The 17,703-nt window shown below is 44.3% G+C and overlaps 1 protein-coding gene across 4 annotated transcripts in view; it reads right to left on the reverse strand.

Annotated features, from left to right (window-relative positions):
* Positions 1-17,703, reverse strand: part of Tmem164 (transmembrane protein 164) — a 224,118-nt gene that overhangs the window by 203,340 nt on the left and 3,075 nt on the right. The gene's annotated exons all lie outside the window — the stretch shown is intronic.

The raw sequence follows: 17,703 nt of genomic DNA on the forward strand, positions 1-17,703 counted from the left end.
GACAACTGAGAGCGGTTGATGGCTGTTTCAAGATCGTATCACTCTGGCAGGAGCAGTAGACAGAGCAAGAAAGATACTTGAAGCAGGACTATCCATCAGTAGACTGCTGCAAGAAGACACCGGATAGAGATGATGGTGGTGATGAAGATAAAGATAATGAATAATTGGATGAACTAGGACAGAGGAATAAGAAGAAAAGGAAGAGAGGGATTAAAGACGAAACAAAAAGGACTGAAGAAAAAAGAGGTGTCAGTGGCTGTATAAATGCTGGAGCCGTCAGGCAATGCTAACCCTGCTTCTGCCTTCCCAGTGTCCTCAGGGGGCCATTAAAGTCACACATCTCAAATCAAGTGGCTGGAAGAGTTGGAAAGAAAAGCATGTACTGTTCGGATAGTCTTCCCAGAATGTGCCTTAGTTCCTGCCATCACAGTTCATCTAGTGACCCAGATTAAACAATTGTTAATCTGTCACCCCCTTCATCCTGATCATTCTGTACATTAAGGAAAAGCTTACATTTGTTTGTTTGGTTACAAAGGGTGATTCCTTTTGCTTGGAATTTTATTTACAAGACAGTGCACAAAGGGCAGAGGTCATCCATCCCTTCCAAACAGCCCTGGCTCATACCTCTGAACATTTGTTATGCATGACCACGCCAAACACTTCCCTAGCAGTCCTGTATTTAATTCTTATAAGAACCTCACAAGATGGCTCAAGGCTTAAAAACACTGACTGTTCTCTCTGGGGACCGGGGTTTGACTCCCAGCACTAACATGACAGACAGCTCATAACTGACTATAACTCTATCCCCAAGGGACCCGATGACTTCTTTTGGTGTCCTTGGGCATCTGTAAGGTACAGATGTGTATGCAGGGAAAACAACTAGACATATAAAAATAAATTTAAAAATTCTGTTGGTCAGTGGTTGCAAACTCCTTCAATACCAGGACTTGGTAGGCAGAGTCAGGCAGATCTCTGAGTTCAAGACCAACCTGGTGTACAGAGTGAGCTCCAGGACAGCCAGGGCTATATGGAGAAATCCTGCCTCAAAAAAAAAAAAAAAAAAGAAAGAAAAAGAAAGAAAGAAAAAGGAAAGAAAGGAAAAAAGAAAAGAGAATCTCATGAAAGAGATACTGTTATTATTGCTACTCCACAGTTAAGGAAACAGACCCAAACACTTCCTGTATATTCACCTGGCAACAAACAGGAGAAAAGGATAGCTTTGGAAACCTAAAGAAAAAAGAAATGAAAATAAACCAGGCTCAGAAATGTCAACAAACTTATCCAAGCTAGAAAGCAGCCGTGCTGGGATTCGAAGCCAGCTAGTCCGGCTCTGGGGCCTGCATATTTAACTATCTACCATATGTCATGTCTTATTCTATAAGAAGATTGAAGCACAGACAGGCTACTTGACAATCCCAAACAACTCGGTGTTGTCAAGCAGTTAGTAACAAAGCTAAAACCAGGACCCAGGTCTACCCTGTACTAAACCCAGTACTCTATTATTGTGCATTGTTCATGTCCAGTAGGTGAGCGGATCATCTCGGCCTTTTTCAAGACCACTGTTGCTTAAGCTTGACAAAGCTGCTAACCCCCAATCTGAATCTCAGATGCCAGTCTCTTTCATGGAGGAGGCAATGGCCTCTTTCTAGCCAGAGCTACGTATGCAATGAGTATAAGCAAACAGCATCTGGAGTCAGGCCACGCTGGCTCTACACACAGGCTCACAAGCTCACACAGCTCCCTGTGCCACCTGCCCATGACAGGCAAGCAGCAAGATCAGGCTCTCCTGTGGAGAAGCAAAGGCAAGGGGGAAAAGGCCAACAGCAAAGGAAATCACTGTACCAAGTAGATACACAGGCAGACTGTAGCCAAAGGATCCTCATTTTGAAAACTGCTAGGGACAGCAACGTTCAAACTTCACAAGATTTCTGGGGCTAGGGTTGTAGCTTAGGGGTAAAGTGCCAGCGTGTACAAAAGTCTTGAGTTTAATCCCATATGGCACAGGAAAGTGTCTAGTTCTACTGTATGCTGCAACAGTTAGAAGTGGAAGGAGGCCACGCATGGGATCACAATATGAAACTAAGTTGTGAATCTAGAAACAATCCAGAACAGCTCCCATTTAGCTGTGTAACTTTGCCACAGGTAGACACGCAAATCTATGACACTGGACATCTGCTGAGAATCCTTAGGTTCCGTTGTATCAAAATAAGAGATTGGACAGAAACAGGTGGACAACAACGGAATGACATTTAAATAAGAGAGAAGGGAGCAGAGCTGGGAGAAAGCTCAAAGGCATCCCTACTGAACAGACTGGCAACTGGTGTAGCTACACATTTACATAGCTCAAGCCTTTTTTTTTTTGCACGTGCTATTAATATACTGATCTTGATGAAGAAGTCCTTCTCACAGCTAATGGACTTCTTCATACAGTAATTTTGACCCCACTCTCTGAGCTACTCTACTGCCACAACTTTGGAGAGTCATTTCACCTGAGTCTGTTTGCTCATCTAGAAAATGAGGGAAGATGCCAGGTGTGGTGGCTCACGCCTTTAATCCCAGCACTTGGGAGGCAGAGGCAGGTGGATCTCTTTGAGTTCGAGGACAGCCGGTCTACAAAGTGAGTTCTAGGACAGCCAGGGAAGTTACAGAGAAACAGGAAGGGAGGGAGGGAGGGAGGGAGGGAGGGAGGGAGGGAGGGAGGGAAGGAAGGAAGGAAGGAAGGAAGGAAGGAAGGAAGGAAGGAAGGAAGGGAGGAAGAAAATAGAAAATGAGAGAGGAAAGACACCTCTGAGCTAATCTCTGAGGGTTTTGTTTTTTGTTTTTAGCTCTTCTCCCCATTACTCAGCTGATTCAACAATCAAAGAACGTGTTGCTAGAATATCCTGGGTCTGGAAGTCAACAAACAGAGAGATGAACTAGAAGTGAAAAACGTAGATAACTCCAAAGTGACCTTTGCGGAAGGCTGCAAACGAAGTTAACAAATGGGCAGCAGACTTGGCCCCAAGCCTGCAGCATATCTAGTGAGTGTTAAAAAATGTTACAAATCGGTTTGGGGCATGGTGGTGCACACCTCTAACCCTGAACTCGGAAATGGAGACAGAAGTCTCCTGAGTTCTCCGACAACCTGAACTACATAACAAGACAAACGCCTTGTTTTAAAACACAAAGTCACAAGTATTATTACTGCCAATTTTTCCAGGAGTGTGTAAGATAATAAAAAATTACCATGAGCTCCTCCTCTGAAATCTCACACTTCTTTGCCTCTCAGACCCAGTTCCTGGTTTATAGTCGTTCAAAGGTCTGCAAGAGAGTCAAAAGGCAGTAAGAAGAGTTTCTGCATGGCAATCATGCCAGTTACACTGCTGTATATACCTATAATCCCAGAACTGGCAGCCAGCTATGCTTAAAGTACATGACAAGAAAATGAGAAACCTGACAAGAAAGACATGAAGAATGTGGAAGATATAGTCAGAGGGCCATCAGACTGGAGGAGTCATAGAGGATGGACCCTCCCACTCATGACCAGCCTTGGATCCTGCCCTCATTTCTCCAGCAACAGGGCAATTTTAAGAAAGGGAACCATCACAATTACTCCTCCTGAGGATCCACAAAGCCATACAAAAGGAAGGCAGAGGCAGCAGAGCTTTGCTGAGGCTGGCCATTCAAGGACAAGGAACCCCCTCCCGCCATCTCTCCTTCAAGTACAGGGTTTTGAGTTAAGAGATAAGATCTGAGCTCTATCTCTGGCTTGGGGTAGACACAAATGTCCTAGACTGCCCAAAAGGTCACAACATCACAAAACATGCTACTGCCACCCTCCCTGCCCTCAGTCATTAACCCACTTGTGCCTGCCACTGTGCTAGGAGGCCACGTCAGGAAAGCTGAGCACATGGCTAAGGAGATGGGAGGACAGTATACTTACACATCCCAGAAGCTTCTTCCACGAGGCACTTGCTGTTAAGCCTGCTCTGATTTCCTGATTTCTAATTCAAAAAGCATAATGTTTTGCTTCCCTCCTTTTTATTCCTTCTTTGGATAGCAGTTAAAATCCTACGTATATACAATTGAAACTTAAATCCTACACCAGGCGGTGGTGGCTCACCCCTTTAATCCCAAATTCAGGAAGCAGAAGCAGATGGATCTGAATTCGAGGCCAGCCTGGTCTACAGAGCGAGTTCCAGGACACCCAATGCTACACAGTGACACCCTGTCTGGAAAAGCGAAATGAGAATAAAAGGTAAGTCCTACATGTGCTTGTCCTGACATCAACTGTTTTCATTCTTTCTCTGATGCTTCCCCTCCCTGCCCATGTAGCTACTTGCAAACTTACATCCAGCTCAAAAACATGGCTTTCCTTCCTCTTACCCATCTTCCTCCTCCAGGCAGCTGCCAGGATCTATAACTTGAATCGCCTGTTTTTTTTCTCTAAAATGCTAATAAAATGTTTTTTATATTTCTTTCTGAGTTAGTTTTGAAGTTCTATTATCAATGAAACTACCATGATTCAGGACTTAATCCCAGGTTACAGAAAAGAACTGTGGAAAAGGAGGATTTTTAAAAAGTAATAATAATAACAGGTGTGGACCACAATGTACTTTGCGAATTGTTTTTCAGGACAGACCGAGAGCAGGGACTAAGAAATTTGGGAAGCTGATTCAAGCCTGCTTTCCACATGCGTCCATCTGAGCAAACACAGCGCTAGCTGTGAAATGAAACAGGGCCAAACAAGAATGGGCTGGTCAGGAGACCCAGGAACACAGCGGCCTTCACATTCTTTGCAAACCCAACTCAACCTTGGCCAATACTAGGTCACCCCTAACCTTGGCCCAAGATAATCCTTCCCTCCTAAGAGGGCTTTCCAGGGAGGACAGCCACGGGACTGGAGGTCAATCTCTTTTCTTCACTTACTGGCCAAAGGAAAAAAAAAAATCCCACAAGCAAACTAGGACACTTGACCTTGGCTGGTGCTAGCTCACACGAGAGAGCTGGCTGGGGCAGTCAAACAGAGTGGAGACCCACAGGTAAAATGTGTCATTTTCCTCTGGGTGCCCATATTGCTATTGCTCATGGCTGGGAAGGAGAAATACGCTAGGGAAGGGTGGGGAGAAGCAGCAGCTGGCTGCCCAGGGGGCCCACTGTGAAAATGTTCAAGATAATGAGGCACTTGTACACAGGGTCTCAGCAACATTCCTGCAGGGTAGAGAATAAAGTGCACCCAATGCCTGATGCTTCAATAAAGAAAACCCTTAACAAATGCAAAGGGTTAAGGAGGAAGTAGTGAGCCGGACAGAATCCTTTATTGCAAACTTTCCTAGGTCTTAGAATGCTGGGTGAGTCTGGAAAAGCTAATTTCTAACATCAACCCTTCCCTTTGGGTTGTTGCTTGCTACAGACGTACCCTTCAAACAGCTCTCTCAGGGAACCAGGACCACTGCAGGAGAACACCTTAGCCTGCCTCCCTAGTCTTCAACTAAAGAACCGCCTATTTACCCACCAATGCTTGTGAATGCACCCAAGGACCTTCCAAGGTGGGAGTGAGGCACCCCCTAACCCGTGGCTGCAAAGTCATATGACAAAGGGGTAAGGCCTGGAAACTGCATTTGAGTTGGTTCTCCCTCAAGTGACTGGTGACTCAGACTCCAGAGCATAGTCTCTTTTAAAACAGCAGTAGTTCTTGAAAGGAGAGGTTTACCAAACACTAGGATGGCAGATGGCATTGTGATTTGTTGGCGGTACTGCTGTTTTGTCTTGTTTGATTTGCTGCTAACGTCAGTAAAGGCCTCAGGAGTCTGATCCCCTACCAGCACCCTTTCTACCACACTGTGCTGGCCTTTCACCTAAGACACTGGCCTGCTTTATACCCTGTTCTTCTGGGCCTGGGTACCTACGTAGCTCAGTGGTAGACTATTGTGTCCAGCATGCACAGGGCCTGGGGTTCTTCTACCCCCAAGCTTGGCAACAAATTAAAAAGTGAAAAATAAACCTGTCCTTCTCTAAGGGCAGTGAGAATGAGCCTGTGAGTGGTTCATTCTCCACGAACAATTCCTTCAATCAAAAGACATTACGAAAAATGTAAAAATGAAACCCATTCACCTCTCTCTATCCATCCCACCCACTGAAAACCACTCCTTTCATACTTTTACTCATCTACTCACTGGTTTCCTAGGCTACCAGTCTCAAGACAGTTTGTACCATGGAGTCAGCCCACTGATACAGAGCAGGAATAAGCCACCGGAGCCACCTCCTGCCATCCCCCCACCCCCGTTCCTCCAAAGAGCTGGTTAACCTCAAGTAACCTTCATAATGCCCACAACCATTACCAGCCAGGCACTAGCTTCATGAAAACCAGTATTTCTGCCCACTGCATGCCTGACACAAAGGTTCCAGGGAGCTTTCATTAGCAAAGATCCTAAATCTAGTATCAAATCTCTCCATCAGGCACCCAAGCTGAAAACAGCAACAGTCATAATGCTAATCCTGAAGACACCTCTCATTACAGATGCCATCATGGCAGTTGGGGTGACAGTAGCAAGAGTGATTATTGTCACCCCCACTATCACTATCAGAGCTGAGATACTAAATGCACACTGTGTGCACACCATATACTATCATAAGCGACTTACTAAGAGTCTCAGTCTTTACACAACCCTGGTATATTTATGTGTGATCATCTCATTTCACAAATACGGAAATGCAGGCTCAGCTACCCAGGGTTACATAGCTAAAAGAATTTGAACTCAAGACTATAACACCTCAGCCCACATTCCCACCATATGCCACCCCTGCCTTGAAATACACAGTACCACAATGACTGCCAGGACAAGCTAATGTCCGTTGCTTGCTCACAGTGAGTCAAGACTTCTGCTCAATTCTTGACTGAAATGACTGACAACCCTGTCTGGTGAGTGCTATTAATTCTCCAATTTTACAGATGAATGAAACTGAGAAGAGTAGTTATACAGCATGCCTAAGGTTACATGGTAATGGAACTCAAAGCCAAACCTAGGAAACAGAAGAATTCAAAAGCTCTCTCTCTTCACTAGGCCTGACTTACATTAGACCAGGGAGATGATACTTCTATCGCTAGGAAGCCTGCAGGATCCCAATCCTGCCTGACGTGTTGAGTTTTGGCAGATTAATGTCAGTGAGGAAACCTCTCTAGTCCTTCAGTGTCCATGCCAGCAATTCGGGTCTGGTGACTCTAGGAAAAGAAGATTCATCTCCTTCTAGAAGTGTCTCTTAGCTCCCATTTCCTTCAACCCGATTTCTGAAGATAACGCCTCAGCACGGTCCGCAGCTACTGCTGTGCCCAGAACATCTAATAAATGTTTACTCAGAGCTCCCAGGGCCACAGTTAAGGACCTTAATGTGCAATCTGGCTCAGTGCCTTATTTAATCAGCACCTGAATGAAATGTCTTTTTGCTAGCAACAGCCAGAGCACAGTCAGCTCGAGTTTTTCTGCAAACACAGCTGGTGAACTGGCAGAGGCCATTTTACTCACAGGCAAAAGAGACCCCAAGGTGACACAGCTCTGCTGACACGTGCTGGGGATAGGGAAGCGCAAGGTGCTGAGGTGGGACAACAACAGGTTCACGCTTCCTTTCTCCTTCAAATGATCTCCTCCTTCTACACACCTGAGCACCTGCCGCAGTGTTTGCACTGGTCCCGCCCAACGTGCCACAATGCTAGCACCTGTACACCCCCTGCTGCTCACATCCCCTGGATGCTATCAACCAGCACAACTCCACCTGAGTGGACAGAAACTGACAGCTTCCATACTATCTGGAAAAGAGGACGGGAGAAAAAAGCACAAACTTTTCCGAAGCTACGGAGAAACCCTGCCTTGAAAAACAAAAGAAACCAAACAAAAAAGCATAAACCCTGGGCAGGAAATAAAGGAAAAGCCAGCTGCTTTAAAAAAAAAAAAAAATACCAGACCAGGGAAAGGTAACTAGGAAATTTTGTCATTATTTTTCTTTGAAAAAGAGGTTTATTGATTTGATTTCAGGGTTTTTTTTTGGGGGGGGGGGTCGAGACAGGGTCTCTTATATAGTACTGGCTATACTAAAACTTACTATGTAGACCAGGCTGGCCTCAAACTCAGAGATCCACCTGCCTCTGCCTCCTGAGTATTGGGATGAAAGGTGTGTGCCACACTCCTGTTGAGATTTCCTGAGTTTTAAACTCACATTGTCATTACGAAAAGGTTTTTTTTCTTTTAAACAAATTCACAGAAAATCCTAGAAAATGACAGCAGTGAGTAGCAAGAGGAATAATTATATTCATTCCGGGTGCGCATAGCAGTTCTATTTACACTAACATTAGAAAACATGAAAAATCCAAAGCCCAGAGTATCAAATCTAAGTAGAATGTCTTAAATAAATGCATGAAGTCAAAGGGTTTTCCAGTCCCACCCCTTTTAAAGAACTATGTATAATAGGCTTTCTGCCTTCTTTATGATCACAGTACTTTGAATCCAGTGAAGCTGGACTTTAGACTTTCTCTAGAGACAAAGAAACTCAACTTTCAGTCCAATACAAATGAAGAATTCTAAAATAAACAATGCAACAGCTTGCTTCATTTTAAAAATTAATTTGTCCTTTCTTTTTTTGAGACACTGCCACATTACATTACCCAGGCTAGCCCAGAACTCACTATGTAGACCAGGTTGGCCCCTGATTTATCACATTGATCTGCTTGCCTCTGCCTCCCCAGTGCTGAGATTAAAGATGTGTGCCACCATACCTGGCCTGGTTCTTTCATTTTTAAAAATGAAACAATAATGGAATATGAAGACAGTCCAGCAGGTAAAGACATTTGGTGCCAAACCTAATGACTTAAGTTCCATCTCCAGGACCCACACGGAAAGAGGAGGGAGGCAACTCCAAAGGCTGTCTTCTGATTTCCACATATTCCACATATGCACATGGCACGCACACGGTGCGTGCACAAACACACACACACACAAAACACACTAAAAATAAAATACCCAAAAATTTATCGTTACAAAAAATGTTGAGGGGCTGGAGAGATGGCTCAGCGGTTAAGAGCACTGTCTGCTCTTCCAAAGGTCCTGAGTTCAATTCCCAGCAACCACATGGTGGCTCACAACCATCTGTAATGAGGTCTGGTGCCCTCTTCTGGCCTGTAGGCATACATGTAGACAGAAATTGTATACATAATAAATAAATAAAAATATTTTTAAAAAAAGGCTCATAAAAAAAATGTTGAAGGATAGATAATAGGTTAAAACTGGGAAAACATAGTTTCTTAACTTCTTCTTTCCCAGACAGCCAATGGAGTCTGCCTACATGCCTTTCCCACTTCAGTGTGAACCTTTAAAATGGAGGTACATTCCTCCCAGTTCCCCTGGGCATGTCCCATTCTCTAATGAAATGGAGATTTTTATTACATTTATTTACTCCGTGTGATAGGAAGACCACTCACAGGGAGAGGTTCTCTTCTTCCATTAAGTGAGTCCCAGAGATTGAATCCAAGGCATAGCAGCAAGTGCCTTTACCTGCTGAGCCATCTTGCCAGTCCTGGAACAGGCATTATAGAAGGCTTTGTGTTACAGCATGAAATACTCTGGAAGGAAGCCAACTTGAATGGAGTTGTCAGGTAGAAAGACAGAGAAATGGGAAAGAAAGAATATGAAAAAGAAAGATAGGAAGGCAGCAATAAGTCTTGAAAGAAAAGGAAGGAGAGGGGAGAGGGGGAGGAAGGGAAAAAGATAGGGAAGGAAGGAAGGAGCAGGGAAGACATGTTGAATTCTGTTTCTGTTGTGAAGCTAGCTCATTCAGAAGGGCAACCATCTCATGAACAAATCAATAATCGCCTCCGGGTTGCACATGAGTTCATGCTATATCCACTGATCTCTGATAACTTACCTCAGTGCTCTGGGCATCTGTCCTCGATGGCATGGGTCTTCCTTGGGACAGGGCAGAGAAGATGACTCTCTATTGAATATCCCCTAAGGAAACTTCAGGATAAAAGTCTGGGACTTTTATCAATGGCCCAGAAATGACAAAGCATTCTTAAAGATTCACTTGCCTTGATGAGAAAGAAGCAGGAAATGCGACCCTGATAAGACGCAAGGTTATAGATGAGACACCTACTATGAAGGAGGCAGCAGCTCTAGGGGCTAGAGTTTGCTTTTGTTTTAGCAAAGGCTGGGATCAAATTTAGGACCTTGAACATCAACACCCTCATTGTTTATTTTTCTTTCTTTTTAAGAAATCAGGATCTCTCTCAATGTAGCCCTGGCTGGCCTATAATTCGTTATATAGACCAGGATAGCTTAAAACTCACAGAGATCAGCCTGCCTATGCCTCCTCAATGCTGAGATTAAAGGCCTATGCTCCCATGACTGGCCCATACATTGTGTCTTATGTCTAGAATTCTCTTCTTTCCCTCTTTGTTGGTCCTCATTCTAGATAAACAGAGGCCAAGACTAAGGGTCCTTGCTCTCATGAAGCTAACATGCCTCCTACATGGTATCACATATGGAGTTAGCATGCAACAATCAGGGGTCAAAATGGCCTCCTATCAGTTGAGAGACCCACTGGCTTAGGGAGGAATAAAGAAGAATTAGGAGGCAACAAAGACTTGCTTCAAATATTCTAGCAATAACAACTCCCTTAAAAGCTACCTCACAAAAATTTCATGACCTTACCCTATTTCTTAAGTCATACTACATGCATTATAAACTACATGGCCTATACACAGTGCTTTCAGAAGCCTAAATGTCTTGCCCATAAGCTACCCAGTTTCACATCAGTCAGGGCGAGCACGTGAGTCGTCTTCCCACTGACTATTTCTGCCACAGGATGTCTTCCAAAATGGGACCCAAAACTGGCCAACCTTAGAACCATGAGACAGTTTTGTTTGGTTTGGGGGTAGTTTTGTTTCTGTGAGACAGTTCACTTCTGGAGTGCTGGGATTACAAGTATGAGCACTACATCCGATTACACAGTAATGTTCATGCTAGGCACATTCCCAGTTCACCAAGGAGTTTCTTTAAAATTCAGAATGCAAAGCTGAGGGTAGTGGAGCACACCTTTAATTCCAGCACTTGGGAGCCAGAGGCTGGCAGATCTCTTTGAGTTTGTGGCCAGTCAGCTCTATGCCGTGAGTTTCTAGAGAGCCAGAGCTACATAGAGATACTTTGTGCCCTAATAAAGCTTGCCTGAAGATCAGAGGGCGGATCCAGCCACTAGTTAACCCAGAGGTCTGGCAGTGGTGGGTACACTTTTAATCCCAGCACTTGGGAGGTGGAAACAGGAAGATGTGGAGGTCAAGGCCACACCCGGCTACTTGAGATTCGACCAGTCTAAAAGAGAAAGAGCTCCCAGCACTTGGGATCTCTGCCTTAATTCCCAGCACTAGGGAGGTGGAGACTGGAAGTAACATGGCTGGGTGGAGAGAGGTGTATAATGGGGAGGAGACAGGAACTTAGCCCTTTCAGTTTGAGGATTGTAGAAGATGGCTCTTTAAGTGGCTGGCTCTTTCACTTCTCTGATCTTTCAGGCTTCACCCCAGTATCTGACTCCAGGTTTTTATTAATAAGATCAATTAGATTAACACTACAGAGACCCTGTCTCAAAACCCAAGGAAAATATTCAGAAGCCAGCCCCACCCCTTGTGGTAGGACCTTTAATCCTAGCACTAAGGAAGTAGAGACAGGCAGATCTCTGTGAATTTGAGACAGCCAGGGTTACGTAGAGAGACCCTATTCCCCCCCCCCCCCGAAAAAAATCATAATGCTATCCTTGCCCCTGGACCTGCTTGGGTGTCTATAGAGGGAGCCAGGCATCTTTATGATAATCACTCCTCTCCATATTTATAGCTCTCTTCATGCCCGGTCAGCCTGGCCAGATAGGGACCTTCGAGACAGATATGCTCTCAATGTAGCAAAGCATATACACACAGCAAAAAAATGGGGCTCCGTTATAGCTCATTGGTATGACACTTACCTAGTACACACAAAGGATGGGATCCATTCTCCAGTAGTTCAGAATAAATGACAATAATAAAAAGATATGAAAGACAAGGACAAGCTGAAAAACTTGGCTCTTGTTGAGAATATTTCAAGTAGACACAATAACAATGAGCTACGATTGAAAAGTATAGGAGAGAAAGAAAGAAAAGTGAGTCACTGGCCTAATACCATTCTTTTTATTTCTATAGTAAAGCAAGAAATTAAAGTTGTCATGCCCAGATGTCTACCAAGGGATAAAAATCCAGCAGCATAATTTCCCCGATCAGGATGAAAGCCGTACTTTGGATCCAGAGTGCCTCATGGTTTTAATAAGCCCTCTTTGTGGCAGAACTTCCACAAGACTTGTATGCGCTAAAACTGAGCCCGCTTCTATCCTCTGTCTATTTCAAAAACAGATCAGAGCCAGGCGGTGACCGTGCACGTCTTTAGTCCCAGCATCTCTGTGAGTTCGAAGCTAACCTGATCTACAGAGCAAATTCCAGGACAGCCAGAGCTACACAGAGAAACTACCTCGAAAAAAGCAAAAAACAAACAAAAGAAGCAGATCAGAAGATTGACTTCATGAGCACAACAGACATATGAACCATGTCCATGAGACCTCAAGGGAACACAGGTGACCAGGGGTGAGGGAGGCACAAAACATCAAGTCTGTCAGTCACTTAGTCACCATTATCCAGACCCACACCAATTAACATGCATGTACATCACTCTACTCAGGCCTGCGTGACATGGAGTTAAACTAGTACATGCCTTTTCTTATAAAAACCTATCTCTGTTAACAGTGGAAACTGAAGCTGGGCGGTAGTGGTGCACACCTTTAATCCTAGCACTCGGGAGGCAGAGGCAGGCGGATCTCTGTGAGTTCGAGGCCAGCCTGGTCTACAAGAGCTAGTTCCAGGACAGGCACCAACGCTACAGAGAAACCCTGTCCCGAAAAACTAATAAAAAAAAAGTGGAAACTGAACAAGCAGACAAAAGAGCCCTCGCCAAACAACAAACAAAATGTGCTGTGAGGGGCTTGGAATTGAACCCAGAGAGTCACGCTTGCCCCTGACCTGTACCCGAACCCCTTGCCCAATATTCTGACATGTGTTGTCAAAGGAGGACATATCATTTTAACAGAATGAACTGGAGTCAGGTCAGGCTCCTCTAGAAAGACTTCAAAAAGGAGAAGCCTCGGAGGAGACCGTGCAGGGAGAATGGATGAAAAACAAGCCCCACGAAGACTGCAACAGTGGCTGGTGGCCACGCATTAAGGGAACAAAACCCATTGATCCTGCAATCAGGCCCTGAGCAGGAGCCAGGACCATATTGTTATTTCAAAGCAAGAATGATGGTGGTGGGCTGTGTTCACAGGTGCACAGCATGAAAAGGCTGAGAGGGAAACGCATTCCTCCTGCTCAGTAGGAGTTGGACCTCTCCTAAGAGTTATGGTGTCCAGTTTTGCATGCTGTGCATTACAAGGGCATGGAGACATGGGCAAGGATCCAGAGGAAAGCAACAGGCATTATTAGAAGAATGGCTCTCACTAGCCATCGGGGAAAAATATTAAAAGAGGTTGAGACTAATGTAAAACCATATTGGTCATCTGCTGCTTTAATCAGTTTTGCCCAGCTTCACTGGATTAAGTGACTACATAGTTATTTCATAAATTAAAAAAATTTGCTTTCCCTGTATTCATTTTCATGGTGAAGATCTGGAGAGGAAAGGTTAAATAATTTGCTCAGGTTCCCACAGAAAGCCATAGACATCCTAATATTTAACTTTAGTGTTAGCTATAGATGCTTAATCCACTAATCCACAGCCACCTGTTTATAATGAATGTGGTCTCCTAAAGATGGTGACAATGAAAGATGGGGAAATTCTCTGCAATTTTCTCTGGAGGGAAGAATAAAATGTCATGCCTCGACGCTTAAGTATATATAAACATGAATTCCTTGCAGATGAAACTGGCCTCAAACTCACAGACATCTGCTTGCCTCTGCCTCCTGAGTAATGGGAATAAAAATGTGGGACCCATCTTATGGAGTGGTATATATTCACAGATTCTGAGCTTGGTACCCTCCTGGTTTGATGACGCAGGATACAGTCCATCTGACAAGCTGCGAGCAAATGGCTGGATCCCTCATTGTACCCATTCCCCATGAACATCGATCCCATTGTAAGAACAGTAATCAGTGCTCCAGACAACAGATGGGGAGTGAGAAGATGTGTCTTATCTGCAGTCAAGGGGGAAAGAGAAAGCCTCATTCTCAACTCTTTGCCTGGTTTTCTCTAAAACAAATCTCTCATATGGTAAATGGAACACACCTGTGACTGTTTCAGTTCGTCAAAGAAGGTATCACCAAAGGCTCAGTTTTTATTTTGTTTTGTTTTTGAGGCAGATCTCATCTATCCCAGAATGGCCTAAATCTTGCTTTGTAGCAGAAGATAACCTGGAACTTCCGACTCCTCCTGTCTCTGCCTCTCCAGTATTGCAATTACAGGCACGTGCCACCATGCTTTGTTTATCAAGCGGTGAGGCTCGAACCTAGAGTTCCAGGCATGCAAGACAAACACTTTTCCAAGTGGGCTCCAGCCCAGCCCAAAGCTCAGAATCTGTGAATATATACCACTCCATAAGATGGGTCCCACATTTTTATTCCCATTACTCAGGAGGCAGAGGCAAGTAGATGTCTGTGAGTTTAAGGCCAGTTTCATCTGCAAAGTGAGCTCCGGGTCAGCAAGTGCTACCTTGGTGAGTTTTCATGAGGGAGGGAGGGAAGGAGGGAGGGAAGGAGGGAAAGACAAAAGCAGAAAGAGGAAGGAAGGGAGGGAGGGAGGGAGGGAGGGAGGGAGGGAGGGAGGGAAGAGAAAGACAGAAAAAAAGGGGGTGGTGGATTAAACTTTAGCAAGCCCAAGGCAGGAAAGCCCTATCTGGTGAAAATTGAACCTCATTAATATATTTTTAAAGGCAGAACATGCAACAACAAACACAATTCTAAAACGAGGCCTAGGCTGCAGAGATGACTCAGAGAATAAAACTGCTTGCCATGCAAGCTTGACATCCTGAGTTCAATTCCCAGGACCTAGAGTAGATGCATAGGATAACCAACATCTGGAAGTTGTCCTTTGACCTCTGTATATGCATGATAGTATACATACACAGAATAAAATTTAAAAACAAGAGAGGGTTAGGTATTACTGACCAAAATTTAAAAAAATAAAATACTGGCTGGAAGCTACAGGTCAATTATCATGAATTATAATTTGCTATAAATACCTGATTTGCTTCATGTGTGCAGGCATTGAAGATTAAACGGCAAATGTTACACCTGGCTAAGTTCAGTGCCTAATCATATGTTAACAGACACATGCAGAACCCACAGGAATTTAGCAGTTAAACAAGGCATGGAAAAAAGGAGATCTTTTCATTAAGTTCTTAAGACAAACACAACATAACTGGATTCAAGAAAAAGAAAGTAAGTTAAGATGTACTGAAAGAACCAAAGAAAGAAGGAAGGAAAGAAAAAGTACCAATGTGTTAAAGTTACTCAAAGATCCCTATTTGCAGACACTATCAGCCAGACTGCATTTGTTTTGTTTCAATTTGACAGTCTCATTATCTAGGCCATACTGGCCTTGAACTTGTCATCCCCCCCCCCTTCCTAAACCTCCGGGTGCTGAGACTGCAGGCATTCGCCCCCACATCTAGCCTATCTGGCATTTTAACTCTTCTGCCGAGACACTGTCGGATTTTTTTTTTTTTTTCAGACTTAAACCCGACTAATCCCAGATTCCCACTGTGGCAGCAGAGATTTAAAGCCACCTGCGCCACTAAGTTGCTGGGAGATTTTTGGTAAACAGCCCAATGGCTCAGGAAGTTCATTCCCCGTGATGCATACCTGCCAAAATTCGTGGGCAAAGGGGGATTGAGTAGCCATGCTTGAAGAAATTCTCATTGGTGCAGCTGGCAGAAAGACCTGCTATTTAGCACGGGGTTTAATAAAGCTCTGCTAACCTGGACATCGCATCTGCAGCTGGAACTGAGGTGTGGGCCAGTGCTCATGTAATCCTACAAGCCACTATCAGACTACTATCCTTCAACCTCAGAGAAATCACGAGACTAAAAAGAAACTCAACAGCAGGAATGTTAATCAGGGACAGAATTCAGCCACAAGTTCTGCCCTTCCTTATGTTACTACAATTGGCAGCCACCCAAAAGCAGCATGGCTGTGACAAGGGTCTGTGTAACAAGGCGTTGCAAATGATATTTTGCAGACTGAAAAATGAGAGCTGGAGAATGGAACCAATTTTCCCTCCAACTCTTCTACTTCCTGGCCTAAAGTAACACGGCCCTTGTTACACTCGACTGGGAAAGAACTTTCTAGAAAGCCAAAAAAAAAAAAAAAACAGTCGTTAAGAGAGGCTATCAAACATAAGTGTGTCCACCTTGAAACCCCCTTTCCCTTCAGCTAACGGCTCCCTGGCCTTGTCTGCTTCTAATCTCCAAGGTCTGTTGCTCCATTATAGCCTAATTCATCTAATTCACTTGCAAAAGCATTTCCTGGTTCATAACATCTCCTTTTTTCAATAGACACAATCACAGAAAGCATTTTAACATCTTTTTCTCCAGGCCTAGGCTGATCTATCACAGCCTCGAATTAGGTAATGCATGAGTGGTAAAGTGCTAGATAAACGTAAGTGATTAGTAGTCCTCCAAAGTATCGTTAGTGATGTGTGCACCCGAGTCATAACACTGCTCGCTACCATCTGTTGGTCATTATTTTTTTTTTTACCGACTCTCGTCAACTTTCAAAAATCCATACAGTCCTACTTCTAAGGAAAAGCCACACAGAAGGCACTAGAAAGTCGAATGCATCAAAGCCTAGGACCTTAGTAGGTTACAAAGCAGTGATTGGGGACAGAAGACAAAGGCTTAAAATCCCCAGGACAGGGCAAGAATGTGTAAGCGTGTCTTATCTCTGCCTCCACCCTGTAGCTTCAGGGCATAGGATAAGAGAAAACCTACACAGAAGGATCTGCCTGTAGTCCCCCAAACTTCTATCTGTCCTGACATCAAGTGCTTGAGACTCCAAAGGTTGCCTCAACAATTTTATTTTACTGGGAGCTATATAGAGCAAAAGTGAAGGGTGGACTGGCTGGCTACCTGACGTCCAGAGATCAGTTTGCCTTTTTTGCACAATGAGGTCAAAAGCCTTTCAAAGTAGCTCTCTGTCATATTACCATGGGTTATGGGGCAAAAGAACCACAGACCAGACTGTCAAGGGCTAGGAGTAGTACAAGTCTGTCTCATCTTTACAGGTAGAGAAACTGAGGCCCAGAAAGGGGACTTCCCCCAAAGCCATAAAACTAATTAATTCCAGAAGTAGGTCTCCAGAGTCATAAAAGCCTCTAAAATCTCTTCCTTTAAAAAAATCACAATTGCTGCCTAGTTTGACGTCATCACACCAATAGCAGACCCAGTGAGGATGAATTTAGCCCTTTGTTGACCTTCAAGATTTGTGGTGGCCAGAGGCCTCAAGACCCCTTTGGAGAGGCACCCTCTGACCCTTACCACCTGCCGTCCTTTTTAAAAAAGCACTCCTGTCTTAAGAGGCACACACGACAGCAGCTGGGATGCATTGATTCCTCTCATTAACAAAAAGGCCATTCATTTAAAAAGAAACACGAAAGAGGACTGGTCAAATTGCACAGAAGG

The sequence above is a fragment of the Alexandromys fortis genome, unplaced genomic scaffold (genome assembly GCF_014885135.2).
Source record: "Alexandromys fortis isolate MF-2015 unplaced genomic scaffold, M_Fortis_MF-2015_v1.1 scaffold_200, whole genome shotgun sequence".
Lineage (NCBI taxonomy): Eukaryota > Metazoa > Chordata > Mammalia > Rodentia > Cricetidae > Alexandromys > Alexandromys fortis.